General features: G+C 43.7%; 1 protein-coding gene across 7 annotated transcripts in view; it reads right to left on the reverse strand.

Moving 5' to 3' along the window:
• SHANK1 (SH3 and multiple ankyrin repeat domains 1) overlaps positions 1–23,933 on the reverse strand; it is a 518,963-nt gene that overhangs the window by 309,655 nt on the left and 185,375 nt on the right. Inside the window, exon 2 of one of the 7 annotated variants that reach the window (XM_056543607.1) lies at positions 4,054–4,129. The exons of 3 other annotated variants lie outside the window; for them this stretch is intronic. The gene's annotated coding sequence lies outside the window, so the exon portion shown is untranslated. Of the gene's footprint in view, positions 1–4,053; positions 4,130–13,082; positions 13,120–14,709; positions 14,798–23,933 lie in introns of those variants that run through there. 3 more of the 7 variants (XM_056543611.1, XM_056543606.1, XM_056543610.1) reach the window with 3 other exon arrangements.

Consider the following 23,933-nt stretch of genomic DNA (forward strand, 5'->3'; position numbering starts at 1 on the left):
AGTTTTGCAACATCTAGAGGGCTACAGTTTGAGACCACTGCTATAAAAGGTGCAGATTCATTTGCACCAGGGCCTTTGTGCTTGAGGGGGCCCAGAGACCTCTCTTTCACACAATGAGACCCCAGTTGTAATCATTGACATATAGCGAGCTAAGGCCTTGTTATAGAGTTTGTAGTGGGTGGAACCTGAAGTGTTAAACCTACAGAATACATTAGGGAGGTGCAAGAGGAGAACTAGATAGAAAGTCTATAAAGTTACAATACATGATAGCAGCTATTGAAGTTAAGTCAGGGCTTAAAAGAGAAGTCTTATCCTCCAAAATTCTGAAAAACGTATCCCCTATCCGCAAGAACGGTCGGACCCCCCGCCATCTCCTGTACTGGCCACTCCATTCAACTCTTAGAGCCTGACAAAAATATCACAACTATCTTTATTAGGCCTATAATGTATGAACCAGGGAGTTCTCATGATTGGTGGGGTCAAACCACCCTGGTTGAATGGATTGGTGGTTGGACATGTATAGACAATACGACACTCATTACCTATCTTGTGGATAGGTTACACTGAGTGTTATTTTCCAGACCACAATGGATGCCATTTCTAGCAACAGAATGAGATTTAGGTCAAAGTGATCAAATATGGCCATAGTAACCCAGCTGCACCATATCAAGATTATAAAATACCCTCTAAGAGTACGTTCACACGGACGCATCTGCATTTGCTGCAGATCTGCTGACGATGGACCCCTACATTGTGCCTCCATCTGTGCCTGTTCATAGCGGGAATCCACCGCTATGGGAAGACACACTGCAATGTGAGTGAACCTGCCCTAAAGCTGATTTTACTATATGGTGATGCTGATTCTGTCCAAGGGATGTCCTATATACGAAATATTGCATGGTCCATGAAGGAACCCATGACTATCTGGCTACATTATCTGTTATTAGGGCACACATTGTACACAGGCCAATTTATTGCACAATGCATATATGCCAGACAAGATAGATAAATAAAGTTTGTACATTATAATCTGTTTATAGGATAACAAAAAGTTTACAATAAAAAGTGACGACAGTCATAGGTGTAACTTGAAGCTTCTGGCCCCAATGCAAAAACAAGGCCCAATGTCCACCATGCGCCATTTGTAATAGTGGCGTTTTCTTATGGTGCAGAGGAGTCTGCGGGGCCCCTTTGGGCACCAGGGTCCCAATGCAACTGCTACCTCTGCATTCACTATAGTTACACCCCTGGTAACAGTAAACAGAACAGTAAAAGATTTTCTAAAAAAAAAAAAAACAACCAACACAGACGTAAAAAAATAAATGTTTTTAAATGCCAGAAAGTCAAGAAGCAAACTTAAAACATATTCAGGTCCCTAAGGTCAAATTTAGCTGGGTCACACAGGAGTTAAAGTTATCAAATACAATATCGCTACTACCTATTAGTTAATTTTTTGTAATAACCAAGGTGTTATAGAAGCTGTAAATGTTAGGGACTCAGCTTGGATACTTAAAGGGGTACTCCATTGGAAAACATTTTCTTTTAAATAAACTGGTGCCAGAAAGTTAAACAGATTTGTAAATTACTTCTATTAAAAAATCCCAATCCCGAGAGGGATCTCAGCAAGAAGGGCGGAAGGGAGCCCGGCCAGGCTTCAGATGATGTCCCGCCTGTCGGGCCACTCCCCCTTCCTTCATGACATTCTCTGTAAGGCTCCTTTCACACTGAAATTTGTGCCCGTCAGTGTACCGGCCGTTAGGAAGATAGCGGGAGAAAAATGTGTGCATGACAAGTCTTTTTCTCCTGCTATCATAATGGAACCATAACGCACGCCATGGTGCACTTGTCCCTTGATGCCATGACAGCGACATAGAGAAGACGAGATGGTGCTCACTGTGGAACTTTGTAATCTGGAACTATGGAGACACATTTGCAAAGTTGGTTCAATATATAGTATTATATGATATTGCCCCCTCCCTTAGATTTGCATTGAGGGGGTGTGGCATGAGAGTGATGTCATGACCCCCACCGCCGGCTCCAAGCGTTCAGAACACAATGTTCCAAACGCGGGGGAAGTGGGGTACCCCTTTAAGTTGTCTCACTTCGAATGACTAACTGTTCTAATGTTGTCAGTGGAGACACACTACAGAGCATCGTGTCTTCTCTGAAAATACATTGCCATGATTCTACATTTAGGTCGACATATCAGGCCGGAAATTAATAGTCAATGAATTAAGGAGCTGATTCAGTAGATCGGGTCTTGTTAATGTGTCAGTATTTGCATCATCGGTGAATACTAAGTTGCATTCTGTAGCACTTTAGTTTCATGTCCGCTTCAATTCATTGGATAATGAAAATACTGAATAATGATTGGTAAATGGGATATGCTTGCTTGTGGCTACTAATAACTATTTTGTAGCAAGCTAAAGCTGTGGTTTAATGGAAAACTATGTGGGGAGTTAATTAAAGGGGTACTCCACTGTAAACATCTTATCCCCTATCCAAATCTAAGATGTTAGATCGCGGGAGTCCTGCTGCTGGGGATCCCAGCGATATCTGGGTTGGCGACGGACGGAACACGGAAGCTTGCAGTTCCGTCGTTCATGATGTCACGCCATGCCCCCTCCATTCATGTCTATGGGAGGGGGAGTGACAGCTAGTACATAACCGTCACGCCTCCTCCCATAGAGATGAATGGAGGGGGTGTGGCGGACGGCATTGCCATGCACCAATTGATGATTGATTGGAGTGCCACAGCAAAGATCACGGGAGTCCCCAGCGGCAAGACCCCCGCGTTCCAACATCTTATCCCCTATCCTTTGGATAGGAGATGAGTACCCCTTTAATCCCTATATGTAATTCTTTGCATGTCATGGTGCATATTGCTAACTGCTAAGACCATGGAATACTATGGAGAAGATTTATCAAAACCTGTCCAGAGGAAAAGTTGCTAAGTTGCCCATAGCAACCAATCAGATTGCTTCTTTCATTTTTCAGAGGCCTTTTCAAAAATGAAAGAAGCGATCTGATTGGTTGTTATGGGCAACTCAGAAACTTTTCCTCTATACAGGTTTTGATAAATCTCCCCCACAGTCCTCTGTATGAGGCTTTCTTTACAGTGCCCCACTAGGATCCCTGCTGGGTCGGTGGTCGGGTGTCATCCAGCCAGTGTATTAATTTATATGTATTTTACATGTTTATTCTGCTTTTGTATGTTGTACACCGTAACTGCATTTGTACCAGGAATGGTTGGGAGCAGAAGGGTTAACATTCACATACACTTAGGTACCTTCCAGAGGGAAGGGAGAAGCTTGCTCTGAGTGATCCTCTTTACTTAAAATAACAGGGGGTTAGCAGTAGTCTATCGGACAGTGTGGAGAATAGAGGGGAGCACACTAGCATCTTTTCCTGTGAGAGTCTGTCAAGAATACAGGATAGCTTGGGGCAGTACCCACACCTGCTAAGAAAGGGATTCTGGACATTACCTCAACCTAGTTCCGAATCTGGGAGCCGAGAGACAGAGAATATGAAAGACAGCTTTTAGGGGTAAGTTGCAAAAGGGTCCAATAGTAAGACACTAAGACCTGAATGGGCTTCAAGCCGGGCCCAGTCCCATGTCGCAGCAAAGCTACAAACACTCAAGACCTGCACCATACTATTCAAAACTATAGTATCAGCTATGCATAAATGTAAAACAAAAATAGAGAAAAAGAAACACAGCCGCACATCCACCATTTGTATTTTGATCTACTTGTTTCTCAGCATAATTTCAAAAACTAACAGGTTGTTGTTATACATTTTGGTCAAGAAGTGCAAGCCCACTCACCACGTCAAGACCACCTAGTCAGAGTGGGTCCCTAACCTAACACTGGCGTAGCGCCGGGCAGCGACCACTGCCTCCGCGACACCATGCCCACAGGGGGAACGACCCAGTGGCCAGGCAGCCCCACTGCTGCCCGTCCAAGCCCCTAGCTCCGGGCCACACCACCTCACAGACAAAGCATCACAGAAACAATGGCCGCCACAGAGAACCACACCAATGTGAACACCTACCATGTGCTCGAAACTGTAGTATCAGCTATGCATAAAGACTTCTTGTATGAGCTGTGAACCAAACAGCTATGACCTGCTTTAAGGATAAGGAAAAAGTAAACATAACAGACATTTATAACATAGAGTTAAACAGTCATGACATCTCTTACATGGGGGGGATCCATCACATAATATAATATACATGCATATTACAAGGATATTATTGCAAGATTATGCGTATGCGACAATCAACTCTTCAATAGTAAGTTATGTAGAACAACAAGGAACTATTGAGTCCAAGGCAGGACTAGAGCAACGATGGAAACATAGTAATCAAACAAGTAAAGATAAAATAAAGGACTTGTGTGCAACTAGCACTGTTAAAGGGGTACTCCGCCCCCGGCATCTTATCCCCTATCCAAAGGATAGGGGATAAGATGTCAGATCGCCGCGGTCCCGCTGCTGGGGGCCCCGGGGATCGCCGCTGCGGCACCCTGCCATCATTACTGCACAGAGCGAGTTCGCTCTGTGCGTAATGACGGGCGATACAGGGGCTGGAGCAGCGTGCCGTCATGGCTCCGCCCCTCATGACATCACGGCCCGTCCCCTTACTGCAAGTCTATGGCAGGGGGCGTGATGACCGCCACGCCCCCTCCCATAGACTTGTATTGACGGGGGCGGGCCGTGATGTCACGAGGGGCGGAGCCGTGACGTAACGATGCTCCGGCCCCTGTATTGCCCGTCATTACATGCAGAGCGATCTCGCTCTGCGCATTAATGATAGCGGGGTGCTGCAGCAGCGATCCCCGGGGTCCCCAGCAGCGGGACCCCGGCGATCTGATATCTTATCCCCTACCCTTTGGATAGGGGATACGATATCTAGGGGCGGAGTACCCCTTTAAGATTGTAAAACAAGCAAGCTGAAAAAAAAAGGATAAGGAAAAAGGAACTAGGGACATAGGTCAAACTCTAAGTCCAGGCTTGATTTTTTCAAAGACTGGGCCACCTTTTGTGGAAGAACCAATTGTATCCTGTAAAGAACTATGAGCTGTGTCTGGCCTCATTACTGCATCTCACCCCAAAAAGCCATTGGCCCACACATTACAAAGGTTGTGTTCAACTACACAGTAAAATCATCTATTGTGCACCCCCTTTCTTTGAGCCAACACATGAAGTATACAGCATTGGCTCTCCCTATGGAGGATCCAGCCCATCCATGCATTACATCAACAGCCCATTGATCACAGTGTGCGTCATGTAATGCTTCATTTCTTCTGTAATGTCATTCCAGCATTTTTTCTAGGAAAGGATAAATGTTCAACTGTAATGTGTTATCCTGACCCAAATGTATAATGTCTATGGTAACTAGTAAGGGGCCCATGACCTTGACTATTCAGGGCCCAGACCACTCTCAGTCTTAAAAGGGATACTCTGGTTTAAAACAATTGTTTTTTAAATCAACTGGTGCCAGAAAGTTAAGCACATTTCTAAATTACTTCTATTTAAAAATCCTAATCTTTCCAGTACTTATCAGCTGCTGTATGCTCCACATGAAGTTGTTTTTCTTTCTGGAGTTCTTTTCTGTCTGACCACAGTGCTCTCTGCTGACACCTCTGTCCATGTCAGGAACTGTCCAGAATAGAAGCAAATCCCCATAGCAAACCTATCCTGCTCTTGACAGTTCCTGACATGGACAGAGTTGGCAGCAGAGAGCACTGTGGTCAGACTGGAGAGAACTTCCTATGTAGTATACAGCAGCTGATAAGTACTGGAAGGATTAGGATTTTTATATAGAAGTAATTTACAAATCTGTTTAGCTTTGTGGCACCAGTTGATTTAAAAAAATGTGTTTTCCACCGGAGTACCCCTTTAATTGCTTTGACAATGCCATTGAAACATGTCAAAACATATTGGCCCTCATTTACTTAGAAAATCGGGTTGTAGGTCTATGTTGCTTTCTTACCCGACTGCTTTTTTCCCCTGGTATTTATTATTATGTCGCATCCTGTTTGTCACACGTGGGTTTTGTAGGTTTTGGTTTCCAACTCCTCTGAGTTGTCGGGAAAAAATCCACAACAATTCAACAAATTCGGGTTGGAAACCTTTATAAATACGTGGGAAAGCTCAGAAATGTCGGGTTACGCCCCTTTTTCAGGTTTGGGAGAAACCACATCGGGTCCGTCGGGAAAAAATGTTGCATCGTGTCGCAGACTGGCGCACGACAAAGATGCGCCAAAAAACAACAACAAAAGAAGTCGGGTTTAGAATAGTAAATGAGGGCCAATATTGTAATGGGTTAAGAGCTTAGACCCCCATGGATTGCTAAAATGAAGAGGATGCATCCCTCTACCAAGTGTCGTGCCTCCTCCGCTCCAGTCTGCTGGACAATGTGGACTTTGTAGATGGCTGATTTAAAGAGTAAGGGATAGAAGCCCGCCTTACAAATCCCGATGCCCATCACTGCATATCAATTTATAAGAGAAGTAAAGGATATCAGCTTTCCCAACCTTCTGAAGAGATATCTGAGGATTTGTTCTTAATTGTTCTGTCACGCTTGTCTTTTTTTTTTTTTTGCTAAATGAATTAGAGAGAGGTCTACCCGCAACGCTTCCAGGAATGAATCAGTCATGCTTCTCATGAAAATATCCCTGGCCTCAATATACAGCAAGATGAAACGTATCAGTGTTAATATAAAAAAATGCATTCAGCCCATTGCATGGTCACATTTATAGAGGCCCCCCCTTCTAGTAGCCTGTTAGACCACAGACCTGCAGAACGGCAGCAACATGTCTAGGCATAGATTCCACTAAATGATATAGTTGTTAAGCAAGAATATTGTCCCATGTGGACAGGATCGCTTTTCACAGTTGCTGCAATAAGATAAAGGTCCTCCATAGGGTTGCCACCTTTCTTGCCAAAAAATACCAGCCATATTATTTATATTCAAAACAAAATGACCGTAAATTCAGGAGTTAGTCCGGCGCAGAGAGGAACCATCAGGGAGCCAGATAAAATCAATGGATTTATTGGATGCAACGCGTTTCGCTGCGCATGCGCAGCTTCATCAGGCCTGATGAAGCTGCGCATGCGCAGCGAAACGCGTTGCTGATGGTTCCTCTCTGCGCCGGACTAACTCCTGAATTTACGGTCATTCTGTTTTGATTATACTTCTACCCAGGAGGGCTGCAGCGGACTAATACATATATTCATTCTATGCTTTACCTTGTTGTGTGTGGGCGCACAACCAACTCTGGTAAGCGGCTTGGGAATTACCTTCCCCTTCCCCCACTAACAAGACCTGCTGATCCCGCACATGAGGCGCCTTCCTCCCTCTCTCTATATTATTTATATTAATATTATTTATATTAATTATAAATGCGTAACCTCACAGGATACACATATGCGGGGGAAATTTTGCCCTATTCTAACCCCTATAACTTATTTATTTCTCCTTATACAGGCCTGTATGAGGGTAATTTTTTGTGCCCCAATCTGTAATTTTTAACAAGTACCATTTTTGTTTTGATGTGACTTTTTGATCCCTTTTTTTTTTAAATTTAATTCGGGAGTTGCAGTTAGTTACTAACTACAACTCCCAGCATGCCCTGATACAGCCTGTGGCTCAGCAGCTGCCCCAAATGAAAACTACAACTCCCAGCATGTTGGACTATATAGTAGTCTATAGTATAGGTCAATGTTTCCCAACTAGGGGTGCCACCAGCTGTTGCAAAACTACGAAGTTTTGCCGTTGGCTGTCCGGACATGCTGGGATTGTAGTTTTGCAACAGCTGGAGGCGCTTTGGTTGGGAAACACTGTTATAGCATATTCCGGGAGTTAAAGGATTGGTTGGATAAATACCGGTCATTGCATAGCCGGTATTTTTAATATAAAAATACCGGCAGGGTGGCCAAAATACCGGCTGTGCCTATAAAATACCGGCCAGGTGGCAACCCTAGTACTCCCCCATGCAGTGGTTTTTAGGGGCCCTATAGCAAATATCGAAATGGGCCTCCTTTTAAGGCATCCATGAAGACAGGAGTTCTGCACAGTTTTCAGATAGAAAAGGGAATGAGACCAACCAGGATGGGCCCCCCTCCCTCCAAGGGCACCATTGCAGCCCCATGGCCTGCCACTGTGGTACATACGTCCTTCCTGACAGGCTCTAAGCAACTATTTCTATCTCATCCTAGAGAGTCTCTACAGAATAAGGATCTGGGGACTATGAAGGCCAGGGAAGCAAGGAAAACTCGCTGTCATATTCCTGGAGCCAGTCCAAGACTATACAACCCTTATGGTATGGTGGATTTGCAGCAACCCACTGCATACATTTCACGCATAACATAGTTGATAGACATATTACACCTAAAAAGGCATATGTTTGTATAATGTATATTTTGTGCTTTGCTGGTTATTTCGGTAATTTTATGACATGGTAAGGGATTTCAGTGCAATAGACATAGGAATTGGGTTGAAAGCCCTAGAAGCTGGATGGTCCCTGGTTTACTCATCCAATCCCCCCTCTAGCTATGAGGTGGATATCCTGTGGAGGAGATGAAGAGTTAAGTCTAGAAGTATACAAGTTCTATCTAAATTTGTTCTACAATGATCACAGTTAAAGTATTCTCTACCAAGAGTGCCCGTGGTCAACATCTGTCAAATCAGCATGGATAAATTTGCACTAGTGGCTTGCTGCACTCTACGACCTAATAGGGCTTCAGGCCGGGCCTTGTCATCTAAAGTTGCTACAATTGTCTGCCTACACCACACCATTGGGAATTGTAGAGAGTCTGTGGAAGAATCTGGAGTTTTGGCCGGGAGCCAACTGGGGAGTAGTCTGCACCCTTTTAAATTGTACTTTGAAATGAATGGCACATTGGGGAGGCCTCAGCGTGGCGGCTGAAAAGGAAGATAGGCCTGACTCCTGCAATTAAGATGGATTAGAGAGGGGAGAAAAGGGAAGACCGATTAATAAAGGGGTACTCTGCCCCTAGGCATTTTATCCCCTATACAAAGGATAGGGCAAAAGATGTCTGATTGTGGGGGCACCGCCGCTGGGGTCCCTGGCGATCTCAGCTGGGGCACCCCAGACATCCGGAGCACGGAGCAAACTTCGCTCCATGCCGGATGACTGGCCATGTGGGGCAGAGGCTCGTGACGTCACGGCATACCCCCTTAATGCAAGTCTATGGGAGGGGGCGTGACTGCCATCACGCCCCCTCCCATAGACTTGCATTGAGCGGGCGTGGCCGTGACGTCACAAGAGGAGTGCGGCCGGGATGTCACGTACCTCCGGCGCTGAACCCAATGCTCAACAAATGCTGGGTGCAGCAGGGAAAATGTGAGAGTCCCCAGCGGCGGGGGGACCCCTTTAAAGACTCAATTAGGGCCTTTGCACACTATGGTTATTTCACTGAGAATTACTTTAGAGTGGAATCCACTTGTAGTAGAATCTGATTGATCTGAATTCCGCACAAAATTAACCCAGATTCCGGGCAGCGCAGATCTGCTGATGTAATTTAGGAGGAAATTTCTTGCTGAAATTCTGTAGTATAGATAAGAAGTCAAGAAGTTTTAGCTGCATCAACAGTAGGAAAAGGGTGGATTGTGGAGATGTTTTTGAGGTGCAGGTGTCAAGGCTGTAAAAAAAAGTATACCGTATATACTCGAGTATTAGCCGTTCTGAATATAAGCCGAGGCCCCTAATTTCACCCCAAAAACCTAGGAAAAGTTATTGACTCAACTATAAGCCTAGGGTGGGAAATACATCATACCCCTATGTAATCATCCAGACCCCCGTCATTAACACCCTCGTCATCATCCCCCCGTCATCATCACCGCCTGTCATCATCACCCTTCGTCATCATCACCTGTCATCATTCCCCTCGTCATCATCCCCTCCCTTCATCATCACCGCCTGTCAATCCCTTTCAGTGGTCTTCAACCTGCGGACCTCCAGATGTTTCAAAACTACAACTCCCAGCATGCCCGGACAGCCGATCGTCAATGCAGCGCCACTAGTTCGGGGCCGGCCAGGAGCGTAGAAGAGGGCCTACCGGTGAAGATGGACAGCCCGGAACGACTAATCCTCCCCACCGGACGGTCCCTGCAGCATAGATGGCCGAAGATGGACGGCACGGTCCATCCCCTCACAGCTAAGCCCTCACAGCTAAGCCACCCCTCACAGTTCACTCGAGTATAAGCCGAGGGGGGCGTTTTCAGCACCAAAAATCGTGCTGAAAAACTCGGCTTATACTCGAGTATATACGGTAACCCCAAACAGCAGGCATGGTGCCTAGGAGTTATTGTAGTCCCAAACACATTGACCTGTAAAATCATTGGCGTTACTTGAATTTCCTAGGTCCTAATGCAATACCTGAACCCCTCATAGCTATGTTTCTACCACAGAAAGTTCTCCATGAATAATCCAAATGATATAAGCAACATGACATATGGACAATCTCATAAAATAGGATTATCATATAATTTATACTACATCATGTCCGTATTATACCCACAAGCTTAATGACTATGATTCATTGACACCAGTCACCGTAATACTGTAACCAGCCAGAGTGAGTCATAGATTGAATTAGGGCTCCATTCTAATAAGAACAATATTGTTGCCCATAGTGATCAATCAGACTATAGTGGGAATTTTGCAGTGAGGACTGGTGCTAATGTGCTAACGTTTAGGTGTCAGCCTCAGGAAATGTGATTCCCGCACTAATATCTGTCTTCAGTATCATCTTCATAACCTCAGATGGGTCATTTACAAACAATCTTGGTAGAATGACGTTAGAAAGCTTTTCACGAGTTTTTTAAGGCCTGTTTTCACATCGTTGTACCAGACGGGTCAAATTCTAGCTGTGAATGATGATCAGACTGGACATTATGGATGTGGGATAATAAATCTGTAATTCTCGGATGGGCTCTGGGGACAAGAATAGAAGAGATTATTGAAGGGAATTGAGGAGCATTCCCATCTTGCCAGGTAATGCCATTGGTAAGGATTCAACCTTTGGGATTTATGAGATAAAGGGGTGATTCAAAGATTAAACCTATTTTTAACTGTTTAATAAATTAACATAAATTGGTAAATAACGTTATTTTACCGCCGTTCTGTGTCCTTTCATGCTTTCTTTTAGCTTCTGACGCAAACTATCTGCTCTGTTGCCTTTATTAGCCCAACTTCCTGTTTGATTAGGACACTCTAGCCGGGAAACCAGCCAACTTTATCTCCCTTCCACTTCACCTTCTTTTTAACAATAACCTTGGCCACATAGTGAAAGGAACATAGAGTTGGCTGAATTCCTGGCTAGAGTGTACATGCAAATAGGAAGTCTATTATAGGCAGTATGTTGGGTAAAGACAAGAAATCAGACAGTGTGCTTTAAAACAAGACAGTGTGCTGCAAACTAAGAAAGACCACAGAAAGGAAGTAAAAAAAACTTTATTTACCAATATATATTTTTTTATTAGACAGTCAAAATAGTTTTTAACTGTTGATCATCCCCTTTAAGGGTACACAGTGCTGGAGTAATGCTGTATCTCCTCCCATCCCCACAAACCAGATGTGCAGAGGACAGAAAAACCTAGTCAGAAAAACTCAGCACCATTTATTCTCAGGACTAGTGGAGGTCCCAGTGGTCAGACCCCCACCTGTCATAAAGTGATAGCATATCCTAGTGACATGCCATCATTTTGTGACATGGGAAAACCCCTTTAGGGTAGGGTCACACATGTTGTATTTTGCTGTGTATTTGCTGCTGCCTATTTTTCTACCCATTGAGGTCAATTAGTAACAAAATCATCTGCAGAGAATACGCAGCAAAATACGGCATGTGTGATCCTATTCTTAGGTTTCCTGCAGCTAAAATTCTGTAGTGAATTTTCCACTAAGGAATTTTGCAAGCGGAATTTGGCAGCAGAAAATCCATAAGTGGACTATGTTACTCCCCACTGAAGTCAATGGGTTCCTCTTGCAGATTTTCTGCTGTGCAAAATTCGCAATCAAAATTTCAGCTGTGGGAACCTGCTGCAGATGTGCTACGTGCAACCCTACACTTCGAGAATAATGTCACAGAATTATAGATTTTTAAATTTCTTAATAACAAGGACGCCATAATTGGAGACAATTACAAAGTACGTTTGGTACACCAGTTTGGTACAACATCTTTTTCTTATCAACTGGTGCCAGAAAGTTAAACAGATTTGTAATTTATTGAGCAAAGTTCGTAACAGCTCACCCTCGTAGTAAGCACGCGGACCAGGCGTGGACTCCGCCCCGACAATGGAAATTGAAGAAAGGATCGTCCAGCGCAAACAGGTACACGAAAACTTGTGACGCGTTTCGGCTCGAGTCACTGAGCCTTAGTTAGATCAAAGGGATCAAAAGGGATCTATGAGATCAGAAGCGCATGGTGCCTCTGTTATACCCACAAATGGCCCATGGACAAGAATGGCGCTGTTGCTGGAAGAAAACTGATCATGCTACCACTTTAAATGCTATCAGTCACTTCCTCATTGATCTTTAAAAATGTATTTGATAGTAGAGAACACTTTCTGATGAGTTCCTATGGCAAAATGTAATGAATTTCCAGACACCTTGAGGATCCCTTCTAGACAAGTAGATTTCTCCGTTGACTATCTGTTTATGCTTTATGCAAAAGTTCTCAAGGCAAGTTGCATTATGCATATCAAGTCTTTCATCTTGGATTTTTTATTTTATTTCTACCTAATACCCAGCTTATCAGCATGATCTTCAATTAATATTACCCAGAATAGTTGGTTTGAGCCATTATAGCTGGCAGAGCCCGGTGGAGGCCTTGAAGACATTGGCATCACCCTAGCCAAGGCCGGTTCTGCCTATAGGCAAAATAGGAGGCTGCCTAGAGCGCACTCTTGATGGGGGTGCCACTCTGCCCGTTGCAAGAAAATTACGGTAGTAGCCAGCCAGCATCTAAAGCACCCGCTGCTCATCCGAAGCACACAGCCAGTCAGCACCACCGTCGCAAACCCCCAACCCCCCCCCCCCCGATACCACAATAACCTGCATTCTTCAGTCTGCTGCATGAGCGCAGTGCCACCTCCAAGGCCAGACAGGCAGGTCCTGACATTGTGCGCGTCTCCATACATCTGCCTCATGAGGACGAGGTTTGCTACAGTGTGTGACGCCAGTAGTAAGGTGGGGCATGTCAAAGGGCGGAGCCAATGGGAGGGGTCAAGGGCGGCAAAATTAGCTTTTGTCTAGGGTGGCAAAAATCCGTTCACCAGCCCAGACCCTTGTAATACCCATATTTATACAGCAGGTGGAAATAAGTATTGAGCATGTCACCATTTCTCTCACTAAATACAGTTTCTTTGAGACATCAGTCTCTGCTAATTCCAGATCTTTTTGAAGCTCTCCACAAGTGTCCTTGGCTCTTGAACAACTCTTCTGATTATTCTTCTCTCTCGTCTGTCAGAAATCCTGTGAGGAGCACCTGGTCGGGGCAAATTTATGGTGAAATTATTGTCTTTCCGCTTCCGTATTTTGGCCCCAACAGTGCTCATTGGAAGATTCCGAAGCTTAGAAATGTGCCTGTAACCAACCCCATTGTTATGTTTTCCCACAATTAGGTTGTGAAGATCTGGAGACAGGCTCTTTGTTTTACCCATCATGAGATGCGTCTTGTGTGACATCTTGGCAATGAGACCATTTTGTAGCCATCAGTTGGGACTGAACCAGCTGATATTAATTTACACTGACAAGGGGCTGGATTGTTTTTTTATTCACTGATATATTTAAGCTGTTGTCTTAGCTTTCCATGCCTATTTGCACCTCCCTTTCTTCAGGTGTTCAAAGCTTTTCCCCTGTGTCATTTTACCTTACTACACATACCTTAATGGTCTATTCACACGTACAGTATTCTGCGCAGATTTGAGACGTACATTTGATGTGCAGGATTTTCTTCTGCAGATTTCAATGTAAACTGAATGACTGAACACAGCTTGAAATCCTGCGCATCAAATCTGCGCAGAAAACTGTACGTGTGAATAGACCCTAAAGGAGTTATGTGGAGAAAAATAACATCCCCTATCCAAAGGATAGGGGAGAAGTTATAGATCGCGGGGGTCTGACTGCTGGGACTCCCCCGCAAACTCCTGAACGGGGTCCCTGCAGTCTGATGGAAGGGGGCGTGCCCCCACGAAGCGCCGGCCAACACGCCCCCTCCATGTATGGAGGGGGTGTGTTGGCCGCAGCTTCCTGCGGGGGTCGGAACAGCCACTTCCGGCAGAATGCCGGGGCCCTGTTCAGGAGATTGCGGGGATCCCATCGGTTGGACCCCTCGCAATCTATAACTTATCCCCTATCCTTTGGATAGGGGATAAGTTATTTTTCGCTGCACTACTCCTTTAACTTCTAAGCTTATATATTTTTCTTTCTTTGTATGTATGGTTTACTGTGGTTGTTACCAACATCGGGTTATATTTTCATGTCAATAACACCTTTGGAAATATATTTAGTAAAAAAAAAAAATGGTGACGTGTTCAATACTTATTTTACCCACTGTATATAAATATACTCTTGTAGTGCCATATTTTACATGTCCAGCACAGTGCCCAGACTGTCCCATCCAGCACAGATATACAATACCCTCATAAAATCATTCATTGTTCAGATATATGGTGCATACCATGCCTGTTATTCTATACTATGAACAGTACCAAAAAAGGTGCCCCACTTTGACCACATAGTGCCATGCAGTGCCCAGAGAGTGCCATATACTGCCCAAATAGAGCAAAAGTAAACTAATACCGGGAGATTTATCAAAACCTGTCCAGAGGGAAAGTTGCCGAGTTGCCCATAGCAACCAATCAGATTTCTACTTTCATTTTTGAAAAGGCCTCTGAAAAATGAAAGCAGCGATCTGATTGGTTGCTATGGGCAACTCAGCAACTTGATAAATCTCCCCCTACCAAACAATGCCCCGTCTACTATAGATATAGGGAGGCATCAACTCTTAGGCTAAGTTCAGACTACGGAATCTCTGGGCAGAAAATTTCCGCCCAGAGATTCCGAGTGCGGCCAGCGCTGACTGAATCAGTCGGTGCTAGGACCGCGCGGACACTGCAGTCTCCAATAGACTGCAATGTGTTCCGCGCGGATTTCCGCCTGAAGAAAGAGCAACGCCTTTCTTCAGGCGGAAATTTCCAAGTGGATTTTCCGTTCACAAATTCCGCTTCACAAATTCCGAAGTGTAAATTTGTGAACGGAAACCCATTCACTACACTATACATTTTAGCAAGCGGAATTTCCGCCTGGAATTTCAAAGCGGAATTGCAGACGGAAATTCTGTAGTCTGAACCTAGCCTTACACCTAACTTGGCACTACCAGCTAACATCATACCAAGAAACTTAAATGGATGGCACTAAAAAACTACTACATTTCTTCACTCTAGGACAATGTTTCCTGACCAACGTGTCTCCAGCTGTTGCGAAACTACAACTCCCAGCATGCCCGGACAGCCAACGGCTGTCCGGACATGCTGGGAGTTGTAGTTTTGCAACAGCTGGAGGCGCACTGGTCGGGAAACACTGCTTTAGGAGACTGTAACATCAACCTTGATAATAGTGAGTGGCATAGAGCAACTGTGATAGTAAGAAGCATACTATATATTAATTTAGGGAGGGATCGGAGACCCATTATAATAGACCTATTTCATGGGGTACTCCTATTTAATGGGGCATCAGGTGTCAGCAGAGAGCACTGTGGATAAGACAAAAAAAAGAAATTCTAAAAGAAAAGAATTTCCTCTGTAGCATACAGCTGCTAAAAAGTACTGGAAGGGTAAAGATTTTTTAATAGAAGTCATTTACATATCTGTTTAACATTCTGGCTAGAGATGAGCGAACGTACAGTAAATTCGATTCGTCACGAACGTCTCGGCTCGGCGGTTGCTGCCTTTTCCTGCATAAATCAGTTCAGCCTTCAGGTGCTCCCGTGGGCTGGAAAAGGTGGATACAGTCCTAGGAGACTCTTTCCTAGGAATGTATCCACCTTTTCCAGTCCACCGGAGAACCGTAAAGCTAAACTAATTTATGCAGGAAAAGCCATCAACTGCCTAGCTGAGAAGTTCGTGACGAATCGAATTTACTGTAAGTTCGCTCATCTCTAATTCTGGCACCAGTTGATTTAAAAAAAAAAATTAATGTTTTCCACTGGAGTACCCCTTTAAATTCAGGCTTATAGAGACTAAAATAAAATAAAATAAAAATTTTGTGTTATAAGACTCAATTCTGCAAAAAAAAAAAAAGTTCTTGCAGCTGCACCGCAGAGAAGATGGCACTCAGCGGGCACACACGGAACGTATACTCTGATTTCCATTGTGTTTTACAGGAGATAAAGAGCAGCGTAGGAAGCGATGAACCGGGATGAATAAAATATGTGCACATTCAGTAGATTCCAATGATATCATTAATATTTCAACCTTCTTCTTTCATTCATACATATTCGGCAGAAGCCTGTTGTATCGCTTCCTATAAACAGAATAAAAGATCGCCCTACGCCATGTTGGGAGAAACTACTGACATACTGTTCTATAGGCTATATCTGCCTTCCCTGTGTAAGGCTGCAATAGGTTTTTGCAATACGGTTCCCATATCAGTTTTTTTGTAAAAAAAAAAAAAACGTATGTCTCAAAACCAGCACCGAACCGTATACAACCGTGTACAACCATATAGACCTCTGTACAGTTTTAAACTGTATACGGTTTGAAAACGGATGTCTGGTTGCATACGGTTTAATACGTTTTTGAAGAAAAAAAACGGATACGGTTTTAGGTTTGTCCTTAATTAAATAAAGTTCTTCTTGTTCTATTTGTGGGAAGAACTTTCGGCGTGCACTGCGCATGTGCAAACTGCAAAAGCATATTGTGCAAACCGGATCGAACCGTACGCACATATGGTTCAGTACGGTTCCCATAGACCACCATTTTAACCCCTTAACGACGAAGGACGTATATTTACGTCCTCCGCCGGCTCCCACGATATGCTGCGGGGTCACGCGGTGTCCCCGCAGCATATCGGCTCGGTCCCAGCGGCTATCAACGGCCGGGACCCGCGGCTAATACAGGACATCACCGATCGCGGTGATGCCCTGTATTAACCCTTCAGACGTGGCGATCAAAGCTGACCGCCGCGTCTGAAGTGAAAGTGAGCTGGCTGCTCAGTCGGGCTGTTTGGGACCGCCGCGGCCCTTACCTGCCTCCTCGGTGTCCGATCAGGGGATGACTGCTCCGTGCCTGAGATCCAGGCAGGAGCAGTCAAGCGTTGATAACACTGATCACAGGCGTGTTAATACACGCCAGTGATCAGCATGAGAGATCAGTGTGTGCAGTGTTATAGGTCCCTATGGGTAAAAAAAAAAAGTGTTAATAAAGGTCATTTAACCCCTTCCCTAATAAAAGTTTGAATCACCTCCCTTTTCCCATAAAAAAAATAAAACAGTGTAAATAAAAATAAACATATGTGGTATCGCCGCGTGCGTAAATGTCCAAACTATAAAAATATATGATTAATTAAATCGCACGATCAATGGTGTACAAGTAAAAAAATTCCAAAGTCCAAAAAAGCATATTTTTGGTCACTTTTTATGTCACGGCGCAAAAAATGAGTCCTCATACCGCCCTGTATGTGGAAAAATAAAAAAGTTATAGGGGTCAGAAGAGGACACTTTTAAACATATACATTTTCCTGCATGTAGATTTTTTTCCAGAAGTGCCACAAAATCAAACCTATATAAGTAGGATATCATTTTAACCGTATGGACCTACAGAATAATGATAAGGTGTCATTTTTACCGAAATATGCACTGCATATAAATGGAAGCCCCCAAAAGTTACAAAATGGAGTTTTTTCTTTGATTTTGTCGCACAATGATTTTTTTTCCGTTTCGCAGTGAATTTTTGGGTAAAATGACTAATTTCCCTGCAAAGTAGAATTGGTGACGCAAAAAATAGGCCATAATATGGATTTTTAGGTGGAAAATTGAAAGGGTTATGATTTTTAAAAGATAAGGAGGAAAAAACAAAGTGCAAAAACGGAAGAACCCTGCATCCTTAAGAGGTTAAAAAAGTATACGAGTTGTATCCGGTTGATCAGTTGCCCATAGCAACCAGATTGCTTCTTTCATTTTTTCAGACACCTTTTTTTTTTTTTAAATGAAAGAAGCAATCTGATTGGTTGCTATGCGCAACTGCTCCACTCTTCCTCTACACATGTTTTGATAAATCTCCCCCAATGTATTTTCCGAGCAGAATTCCGCTTGGAAAACACGGTACAGCCGCCTCCTTTTGTTTCCAATGGTTCCGTAATGTGAATGAGCCCTAAGATTGAACCAGATTTTTAAAAGGCTGTTTGAAAGCCCCACCTCTTGTTCGGCCCTTTTAATGAGGCCACGCCCCTTTAAAATGTCACTGACAGCAGAGATCATGAGGATTTAGAATAGAGCCCTGTGCAGGACTTTTTTTTTTAAAGGGGTACTCCGGTGAAAAACTTAATTTTTTGTAAATCAACTGGTGCCAGTAAGTTAAACAGATTTGTACATTATATACTTGTGTATGATGTGTAGGAAAAAGTCGGCCACTAACCGGTCTTCTTGTTTCAGCAAATTTCTTTTATAAAGCACATACTCACAACCGTGTTGCCCAGGGAGAAGACATAGATGGTAACGGACAGACGGGGGGGGGGGCACCACTGAGAGGCGACAACGCTGTTTCGCACTAAATAAGTGCTTCAGTTAAGGCCAGTTGAAGCACTTATTTAGTGAGAAACAGCATTGTCGCCTCTCAGTGGGCACCCACCCCCGTTACCATCTATGTCTTCTCCCTGGGAAACACAGTTGTGAGTATGTGCTTTATAAAAGAAATTTGCTGAAACAAGAAGACGGGTGAGTGGCCGACTTTTTTCTACACATCTGCAAGTATATTTGGATTTTCCTTCTTTATGGTCAGAGCACCACCTGCTTCTTATGTGTATGCCGCTATAGTGCTTACTACCCAGGGATCGCAAACTAAGCTGTGCCGAACTGCTTCTCTTTATCTATAGATTTGTACATTACTTCTATTAAAAAAATCTTAATCCTTCCAGTACTTGTTAGCGGCTGAATACTACAGAGGAAATTCTTTTCTTTTTCGAACACAGTGCTCTCTGCTGACACCACAAGCACCGTGCTCTCTGCTGACATCTCTGTCCATTTTAGGAACTGTTCACAGCAGCATATGTTTGCTATGGGGATTTTCTCCTACTCTGGACAGTTCCTAAAATGGACAGAGATGTCAGCAGAGAGCACTGTGCTCGTGATTCAGCAAAGAGCTCTGTGTTCCAAAAAGAAAAGAATTTCCTCTGTAGTATTCAGAAGCTAATAAGTACTGGAAGGATTAAGATTTTTTAATAGAAGTAATATACAAATCTGTTTAACTTTCTGGCACCAGTTGATTTAAAAAAAAAAAAAAGTTTTCCACCGGAGTACCCCTTTAAATCCAGCTCCTGCCCGCACCTGATTAATTTCTGACTGTTACCACCAGCTCCAGCTGGTGTGTCCAATCCCGCCTGCTTCTGCTAACATTTACATTTACAAAGAAACCTCTAACTACATAACCATTTTAACACTATACTCCAGCTTTTCTGGGCTCCTGAATGGCACATCTGCTTAGTACAGCAACCACATTTCCGCCATTGCAGAGATTATTATATAATTTATTTTGCCTGTGCATAAAGTGATTCAGCTGGCTTTTCTATGCTCCTGAATGGCATATCTGCTTATAGCTGAATGACTTTATGCATAGGCAAACTTCAGGAATCATATAAAAATCTCTGCAATGTGGTTGCTGTACTAAGCATACATGTCGGGAGCCTGGGAAAGCTGTGTGTGACAGCTTATAGTGGATAAGATGTCTGATCGCGAGGGTCCCGCTGCTGGGGTCCCCCACAATCTCAGCTGCAGCACCCCCGTTCATGAGCTGCACAGAGCGAAGATCGCTCCGTGGCTGATGACGGGTGATACAGAGGCCGGGGTATCGTGATGTCACGGCTCCGGCCCCTTGTGATGTCACGCCCCACCCCCTCAATGCAAGTCTATGGGAGTCTACAGCCGTCACGCCCCCTCCCATAGACTTGCATTGAGGGGGCAGGATGTAACGTCACAAGAGGCGGAGCCGTGACATCACGATACCACGGCCCCTGTATCGCCCGTCATCAGCAACAGAGCGATCTTCACTCCGTACAGACCATAAATGGGGGTGCTGCAGGATAGATCGTGGGGGTCCCCAGCGGCGGGACCCCTGTGATCAGACATCTTATCCCCTATCCTTTAGATAGGGGAAAAGATGTCTGGGGGTGGAGTAGCCCTTTAAACATGGTAGATCTTCTGGTGGAATCTTCCAGAAAAGTACTGTTCGTCAATGGGACGGCACTTCTGGGTGATTATTCACGTAGTATGATCATTGACATATATTAAATGTTTAGAGCACGTGCACTTTAAATGATATCCTTTGGATAGGGGATAAGGTGTCTAGGGGCGGAGTACCCCTTTAAGGTGTTAAAGGAGTACTGCAGCCTTATACAACTTATCTATCTGCAGGATAGGAGATAAGTGTCTGATTGCGTGGGGTCCGAATGCTGGTGCCCCGCCTCTGCTGCAACTCTCCCCATGCAGGAGGTGTGTTGGTCGCAGCATGATGCCGCAGCCGACATGCCACCTCTATGTGTCGGGGAAGCACGAATGCTGCATCTCCACCTCTCCCATAGTGCTGAACGGTGGGCCGTGTCTGCTGACCTCTAAGTGAGGTCAACGACACAAGCATTAGCCACGCAGAGCCTGGTCCCCGTACGGGAGATCGCGCTGTGTCCCAGCGGTCGGACCCCCCTAACCTGCGGATAGGGAATAAGTTGTCTATGGCTCTATGACTCTATGGCTCCTTTAAAGGGGTATTCCAGGAAAAAAACTTTTTTATATATATATATATCAACTTGCTCCAGAAAGTTAAACAGATTTGCAAATTACTTCTATTAAAAAATCTTAATCCTTTCAGTACTTATGAGTTTCTGAAGTTAAAGGGGTATTCCAGGCAAAACCTTTTTTTTATATATATCAACCGGAAAGTTAAACAGATTTGTATATTATTTCTATAAAAAAATCTTAATCCTTCCAATAGTTATTAGCTTCTGAAGTTTTCTGTCTAACTGCTCAATGATGATGTCACGTCCCGGGAGCTGTGCATGATGGGAGAATATCCCCATAGGAACTGCACAGCTCCCGGGACGTGAGTCATCAGAGAGCAGTTAGACAGAAAACAACAACTCAACTTCAGAAGCTAATAACTATTGGAAGGATTAAGATTTTATAATAGAAGTAATTTCACATATCTGTTTAACTTTCCGCAGCCAGTTGATGTGTAAAAAAAAGTTTTGGCCTGGAATACCGCTTTAAGGTTGTTCTTTTCTGTCTAAGTGCTCTCTGATGACACGTGTCTCGGGAACCGCCCAGTTTAGAAGAGGTTTGCTATGGGGATTTGCTTCTAAACTGGGCGTTTCCCGAGACAGGTGTCATCAGAGAGGACTTAGACAGAAAAGAACAACCTTAACTTCCGAAGCTCATAAGTACTGAAAGGATTAAGATTTTTTTTATAGAAGTAATTTACAAATCTGTTTAACTTTCTGGAGCCAGTAGATATATAAAAAAAAAGTTTTTTCCTGGATAACCCCTTTAAGGGGTAATATTGTATCAGTGAAGTTGGCACTGCTATTGTTGCCATTATTGATAGGAACCTGTGTGGTTGCCACAATATCTCGGTGTCACTATCTATCACAATTTAGGTTCGTGTTCTGTAATTCTCTGTGCAAACACGGGGTCACCTCAGGAGTTTAGCCTTGTCCCAGTTTAGCACATATTCCAGGCTCAGACAATCTTCTTTTTTTCTGTAGTACACAACGTCCCAGAAAGGAAGTGCAGCAGAGGGATCCGATGTCCCACTTTCGCCTCCACTATCAAACACTATTACAAGATAAAATCAACCACAAAAATCCATATATAGTAAACTGTTCATTTCAGTGGGACATAAAAAAGGGATGAAGAATTCTACAGTCTCTTTATAAATAAAAGCCCTCAGCATTAAATACTTTATAAAATCCTGCAAGACCGTATACATTAAAGGGGTATTCCAGGAAAAAACTTTTTATTTATATATCAACTGGGACCAGAAAGTTAAACAGATTTGTAAAATTACTTCTATTAAAAAATCTTAATCCTTTCAGTACTTATGAGCTTCTGAAGTTAAGGTTGTTCTTTTCTGTCTAAGTGCTCTATGATGACACGTGTCTCGGGAAACGCCCAGTTTAGAAGAGGTTTGCTATGGAGATTTGCTTCTAAACTGGGCGTTTCCCGAGACACGTGTCATCAGAGAGGACTTAGACCGAAAAGAACAACCTTAACTTCAGAAGCTCATAAGTACTGAAAGGATTAAGATTTTTTAATAGAAGTAATTTACAAATCTGTTTAACTTTCTGGAGCCAGTTGATATATAAAAAAAAAAGTTTTTTCCTGGATAACCCCTTTAAGATCCCTATTACATATGTCAGTATAGGTTGTATTTGTTAAATTACAGAGGTTGAATACTTTTGACAGTCCCTAAATATTAGAAGGGATCCTTGACAATAAGTGGAGCATAAAGTATCCCCTGGTGGTGCTTCCAGTGATCAGTGGAAGGAAGTGTTTAATTTCACTGCAGTGCCTCCGCAGGCAAAGCTAAGCAATTACACTGTGCCCATTCAAACATAATGGTTTGTCTGTGCAAAGCGGTGGTCTTAAACTGTGGCCCTCCAGATTTTTGTAAAACTTCAACTCCCAGCATGCCCGGACAGCCAACGGCTGTCCGGGCATACTGGGAGTTAAAGTTTTGCAAAAATCTGGAGGGCCACAGTTTGAGATCACTGGTGTAAAGGATTTGGCACCAACTTGGCAGAGATCAGCACCACTGCCAACTCAAGTCTCAGCCCCTTTAAAGGGGTACTCCGGTAGAAAACTTTTTTTTTAAATCAACTGGTGCCAGAAAGTTAAACAGACTTGCATTTTACTTCTATTTAAAAAAAAAAATCTTAATCATTCCAGTACTTATCAGCTGCTGTATGCTCCACAGGAAGTTGAGTAGTTCTTTCTGTCTGACCACAGTGCTCTCTGCTGACACCTCTGTCCATGTCAGGAACTGTCGGGAGCAGGAGAGGTTTGCTATGGGGATTTGCTCCTGCTCTGGACAGATCCAAGTGTCACCAGGACAAACCAGGTGTCAGTAGTCAAACAAAAAAAAAGAACAACACAACTTCCTCTGGAGCTTACAGCAGCTGATGAGTACTGGAAGGATTAAGATTTCTTAATAGAAGTAATTAACAAATAAGTAGGGGTTTGAAAAAAATTTTTTTCCACCGGAGTACACCTTTAAGAACACTAAGAAAGAGGATATCAAGAAGCCAAAGAAGTGGTAGTCAAGTATTGGTGTGAAAGCGGAGAGAAACCTTTAAGGGGTGACCCCCTAGGGGGGAAAACCCTTACTAGAAACCCCCCATAAAATAGTACATTTTATTGTATCTTATTTAAAATCATGTACCCTCCCCAAACAAATGTTAAAATTATCAGCGGTGTGCAAGTGGTTAATCTAGGAGAAGGGTACCCTCTCCTATCTGATTGGGTTGTGCTGTCTATTGTATTCACACTTATATTGTGCACTCTGCGCTGCGCACAGCAGGTGACAGCACTAGCTCCCCACTATTGTATGCCACTATGCTGCTGGACTAAAACATGAACTGATAGCCTCCTCGACGTTTCGCTGACAAATCAGCTTTGTCAAGGGCTATGAGGTCAAGTAG

This window comes from Hyla sarda, chromosome 10 (genome assembly GCF_029499605.1).
Source record: "Hyla sarda isolate aHylSar1 chromosome 10, aHylSar1.hap1, whole genome shotgun sequence".
In the NCBI taxonomy this organism is placed as follows: Eukaryota; Metazoa; Chordata; class Amphibia; order Anura; family Hylidae; genus Hyla; species Hyla sarda.